Source organism: Pteropus alecto, unplaced genomic scaffold (assembly GCF_000325575.1).
Source record: "Pteropus alecto unplaced genomic scaffold, ASM32557v1 scaffold35, whole genome shotgun sequence".
In the NCBI taxonomy this organism is placed as follows: Eukaryota; Metazoa; Chordata; class Mammalia; order Chiroptera; family Pteropodidae; genus Pteropus; species Pteropus alecto.
Window position 1 is genome coordinate 1,941,716 of NW_006437828.1, and position 6,152 is coordinate 1,947,867.

Here is a 6,152-nt window from a genome sequence, read left to right on the forward strand (position 1 = left end):
AGGATGTTTTATCCATAAAGAAGAGTAAATCGACTAAAACTATGGAAGACAAAATATTCTGTATCAGAGACTGCATTGACGCCGGTTGGGTACTTGTAAGTCAATCTTTCGAAAAGTGTCGTAGGTATGTCACTTCCTCTACATTCCTAATGCTAACAGTCTAAAGCGACTACTTGGATTTCTTCAGCAGCTTCTCAATGCACCTTCCTTTGTTTAAATTCTCTTCATCCTATATTTCACTTTCATCATGTCATTATTGCTTAATGACTCATTACTAATAGAATAAAGTCCAATCTCCTTGACTTTTCAAAAGCAGAATTCATCGATGCAAGCCTCTATTCCATTGCTTCCATCATGAGCCCTTTACCTCAGCCTGAAAGTATTCTCACTGTATTCCAAATATCCGTGCTAATTTTTAACTCTTAACTTGTTCTTGTTGCTGTTTCACCTACTGGAAACTTCTTATTCCATTATTCAGTATCTCCAAGTCCTTGTTGAATCACCTTCCTCAGTGTGTCTTTATCTTCACTACCTCTGCCTTCGTTTAAAGCCTCGGTATTTCCTAGATGGATTAGTATCTTAACTTATTTTTTAGTTTCTAGCTTCTGTTCCAAACTATCCTCCATATTGCTGCATTGTTTTTATAACATATCACACTCATCATATCATTTCCTTGCTTAAAATGAAGAAATACTTTGAGGGCTTGGCACTTAGTAGGTGATCAATAATTGTTAATTGCATAAATAAAAGGTCCAGGTAAAGTCCCACTCTCCATTTTGATGAAGTCTTCCTATCATTCTGCCTCTTACTTTGATCTTTTCCTCTTTCGACATCCCGTGATCGTCTGTTTCGTCTGTATCACTCATTGTGATGTTCGGTAAGGTGCTTCCTCTTATTATCACTTAGCTCTTCTCTTTCATTGATCTATTTAGTATTCTTTTATTAATTCAACACATTCCTTGAGTGCCTACTGTTTGCCACACACCATGCTAAGTCTTGGAGGATACAATGATTAGGAAGACCAGACAGGCTTTCTGCTTTTGTGGCCCTTGGAGTCTAGTTGCAAATAACAACAAAATTAAATAATCCCACCAAGGAGGTTATAATAGAAAAATGCTACGAAGGAAGACTACGCAGTTGTATAAAGGCACATAAAACAGATCAGACTCAGACTTCAGAGAGGCTCCTCTAAGGAACTAAATTTTGAGCGGAGATCGGAACAATGAGTAGAAACCACAGAGCAAAGAGGGCTGGGGAGAAGGGTGAGGGTAAACGAGAATGTTTTAAGTGAAACGATGGCATGTATAATGATCGTATGATGGGATAAATGTTTAAAGGAAGGCCAGGGTGATTGGATCCAGAAACAAACAAACAAAAAGACATTCATGGAAAAACTGGTGAAATCTGAATAAGTATGGAGTTTAGTTAATCGTCATTTGCCGATTGGTTTCTAAGTTTTGACAAACATCACAGTAATGGAAGATGGTAACATTAGGGGAAGCTGAAACTCGGTGAGCAGTGTACGAGAATCCTCCACTATCTGTGCAAATTTTCTGCATATCTAAGATTAGTCCAAATTAAAAGTTTATTAAAAACATAATAAGGCCAGAATGGAAGTAGCTCAGTGCATAAAGGAAGAACGGTGCAAGAGAAGGCTCGAAATTAAGACCAGGCAAAATCTTCCAGGGACCTTGTGCGCCATTTTAAGAATGTTGGTCTTTATCTTGCAGTAAGGGGAAGGCTGTGATGGTTTTAAATTGTAGGTGTCACAGTAGAGCTGCATTTGGGAATGTCACGAGGTTAGGGACAGTGTGGAGAGTGGATTAGAGGGTCACTTGGGTGGGCGAAGGAGGCCAGGTAAGATACTCTTACAGAAAAGAAGTAAGTTAGATTAAAGTCGGGCAGACTCTCCTTAGTAAGACATGTTTCTGGACCGCATTTATCTTTTATTTCTCTTTAGTGTCTATCACAGGAAACTGCACATAATGTCTACACAACACATATTTCTTGAATGAATCAATGAATAGGTAAATAGATAAATTAATAAAAAAAGTCAGCAGCCCTTTGGCAGTATCATGATGACCCTGTCTAAAACTGTTGGGCTCTGACTGGTGATTTCTGACAGAATCAACAGGCTTTGCCTCATAGTTTTTCTCTTACTTTCAAGGATTCTTACTCCAGAAATGGATGATTCCTTGTCTTATTTTTGGAAAGCCCAGTGCTTGCACAAAGGTTCAGGAAAGAGCACTGAATGGAAAAGCACAGGCTTAAGATACACTTTGAAAGAGAACTTGAAAGTGTTTGATTCTTGGAAATGCAAGGAACAGGTGTAGTGAGCCATTTACACAAATGGCTTCTTCTTGTGAGCAAATTCACTCTGCATATAATGAGTATTTTGATCTTTTGTCAACAGAAGAAATTTTAGCTTTTTTAGAGACATCCATAATTAGGAGTTCTGTACCTTCAGGAGGAAAGTGTCTAATTTCCTGATGGATAAAGGAAGCCTGAGGAAGGGCTGTAGAGTGTGTATAAGGAAGGCGCCATACCAAGAGTTCTGTTTGCTCACTTCCGTTGAGATCCAGCAGGTTAGGCAGTAGCAGGTGGGTTTTCTGCGAGCCTTTCTCACTCAAAAACACAGTGCAGGTCTTTTAAGAACCAGCTCCTCAGCTAATAAGTTGGAGGATCAGGAGGAGACTGCTGAGTTTCAGCCTCGAGGAAGAAGAAAGTAAGAATGATGAACATTGCAAGATGATCTCAGCCAGGCGACCTTGAAGATCCCCGTTACTGTCCTAGAATCTTTGTTCCAACATTTATGCTCAGCGTTTAGAGAGGGCCGTTACTACCCATGTTCGCTTCTAACACATGACCGATTTTAGCCAATGGAGTTTATATCGTGGATCTCAGAGGTTAATCTTTTCCCTTTCTTGTCTCCTCTCCTTTCCAGACATGCATTCATTTGACTGGCAGCCTGGAAAATTGAAAAATGCCACAGGGGTTATTAAGGTTGAAATCGTTTCTGCACTTTGAAGCTGTGCAAGCTAGTTATGGCTGCACCTATAACATCCAGGCATCAGAACAGCACGTATTGTTCTCGGCTTGGCTGACACAGGCCGTATCAGCTGTAACACCCAGATAGAATGAAGGGGTCTCAAGATGTCATTTCTCACTCTGAAATATATCCCTTTGGTCGATTAAAACAGAGTCCCTGAAGTTATTAGAATGTAGTCTGTGTCTTTGTGCACACACGTTTGATTTACTTTTGTTCTTATTAAAAGGGTAAGCCTAGAGAGAAGGAGAAAAGAGAATCTTCTATAATCCATATTTTAATAATTGCCTGAGTGCACATTTACTCTACAGAGGCTTTCTGTTTCTGGAACTATTTACTTGGCTCTTTTACGAAATGCGTATTACTTACCTGGCCTGGTAGACCATGACACAGCTTCTGGCCTATCGTGTAATCCTGCGGTTGGCTCCCCGTGAGCCATTATGGTGTGTTGAGTCTGTCTGTAGGATGGAGATATTATTTTAATGAAGTTTTTTCACAATAACGGTTCCATATTGTGTAAATTGTATTGAGCAATTACGACGTTAATATATAAATGCTAAGAAAACCATTGGGAGAAAGTTTCTGTGTAATTGAGATAGTCTCTTTTCCAATGTTAATAACTTCTTCATTATTTTTTTTTTCCATAAAAATATTGAGGGAGTATAATTCACATTAAAAAAACCATATAAACATTTACTAAAAAAAAAAAAATCATTTCACATCCCTCCTTAGTCACAGGAAACAACACCACCCCTCCACCTCCATGCATCATTTACACAAGAAAGAATAGAAAAACACCCCAAAGCCGAAGTGCCCCACCATGACAGGAAACTTCAGAGAGATTCTTCAGGAGAGAGAGTTTGTTTCTATTTAGCTTCGGGGCAATAATCTTTTTTTACCAGGTTGCTCCAGGCAAATGATTCAATATTAACAGTAATGCTTGCTTATCGCTAAGAATAGGAGAGTGGAAAATAATCTACAATAACAAAGCCCCTGATCATAAATGTGAACTTAACGTTCTTCAAAAATTCCATATAGTCGGCCTACTGCTCTGTTGGTCCTTGCAGGAAACAGAATTCATTCCAGATGGTTCGAATGAGAAGGCTTTCAGGGTAACTTACAGGGGTATAGGGGCTACGATAGAATGGGAATTCATGGAGGGTGGTGAGGTGCTCCACTCAGGAACTGAAAGCAGGAAGCCATTACCACACCCAAAGCTGAGGGGCCGAAGGGAGGAAATGGTGTAACTGGAACCCAGTGAGCACTGGAACTGAGAGGGGAGGCCAGTTGTCGTAGCGGTTGGGCACGGTTGCCACTGTAGATGTGATATGGAAATGGAATGAATAGGGAAGGAAGATCCCAACCTCTTTCCTTCTGCCAGCCACCTCCTGCTGCTACCTCTGTTGTCCAACCCCACCCAGAAGGCAGTCGGCAGGAGCCCAGGAGATGTGGTCAGCAGGGGTCGCCTCCTGGACACCAAAATAGGGCAGAGAAAGGAAGGAAGGGGTTGCAAAAATGGAAACTATCCAGAAGAGTTGGTTTCTGGATCACTAAAGAGGTAGCATTATTGATGTCTAAAAAATTGAATTACTATTAAGGGATTATACTTTTTACCCTTCATGAGGAAGAAGCTAGAATTCCATCGTTTTGTTTCATGTGAGGTAAGAATTTTGAAATGATCATTGGCAGGTTTTTTTTTTTTTTTTGCTTTGCAAAAATATTTGGAAATTGTAATCTAATAGTCTTAATATCTAAGTAGGAAATTATAGATTTCAAAGGACTTCTCCCAGATAGTATCTCATTTAACCCAAACTAAAGGCCTAAGAGGTGGCTATTACCAAATTTGTTTTATAGATGAAGAGACTGGAGCTCAGAGCATAAAATGAATTTTCCAATATCCTAAGTCAGAATTAGCATTATGAAGATGCAAACTTAGGTCACCTGACTCCAGCTGCCAGGTCCTTTGTATGACACCACAAAAGCCTCTTTCAAGATAAGAATGTCATAAACTTGTGATCACAGATAGGCTGCAAAACGAACAGAACTGTCTGTACTCTGCAGAAAATTGCATTTGCTGGGGACCTAGGGCCATCACATCAGGCGAGCTCAGTCTCAAGAAGTAAAGGCAAGTCCAGAGCATCACGTTCGATGGAAGAAAATGGTGCATAGACAGGTGTAAGGAGAAGGTTTGGGAGGCAGAGACCGGAAGGACGTCCCAGGAGACGGGAAGAAGGAAGGAGTCCAAGAGGAGGGGAGCTGGGGACAGAGTCTTAAGGATGTAAAGCAAGGCTTTTCAAGAGTTAACCAGAAGGCCGCAGCTTTCCTCAAAGCATTGTTCATGGACCACTTAGATCAGAATCACCTGAGTGACTTATTACGAAGGTCTACGCTGGGTCCCCCTCTGACTTACAGAGTCAGAATCTATTTGAGGGGAACTATGCAATTTGGCATTTTGACACGTCCTCTCCATTATTTTCCTCCCACCCCTTGTCGCCTGCGCACATACAGAGGTTGAGACTTTCTGATGGAGAGCAAATTTAGGCAGCTTGCCCCAAAAGAGCTCTGGAACAGAACTGTAAATATTCAGTCACAGCTCAGTTTGCTGGCAGGGCTGGACATAAGCCACCTGATTACCCATCTCTCATTCTAATTTCTCTTTCTTTGCTTCAATCACGGCTTTTGAATAAGCTTTTGAAAATGTATTTTCAAATTTTATGCTTTAATAAACAAGGTATATTAAACACAAATTGACTTTTCAGACTCTTATAGTGCCTTGAGTTAAATATTTTAAACATCAATTATGGTAAACATTAAAGATGCAAATGTACGAATTGAGAAATTGGATTGAAACCGTATGGGTGCTAAGACTGCTTTTAAAAAGTAGTCCCTAAGACCAGCATGCGTTCTTGTTATTTAATTTCGTTTTCATAAAATTAATGTGAAGAATGAGTGACTGCAAGACCGCAAAGGTGAGATAATATGGCTGCCTTTTTTTTTTGCAAAGTTATCAACCGAAATCATCTCGAAGATGTTTTCTAATCAACACTAAAAACTCCTTTTTTTTTTTTTTTTTTTTTTTTTTTCAACCTTTTGCACCCACTTCAAA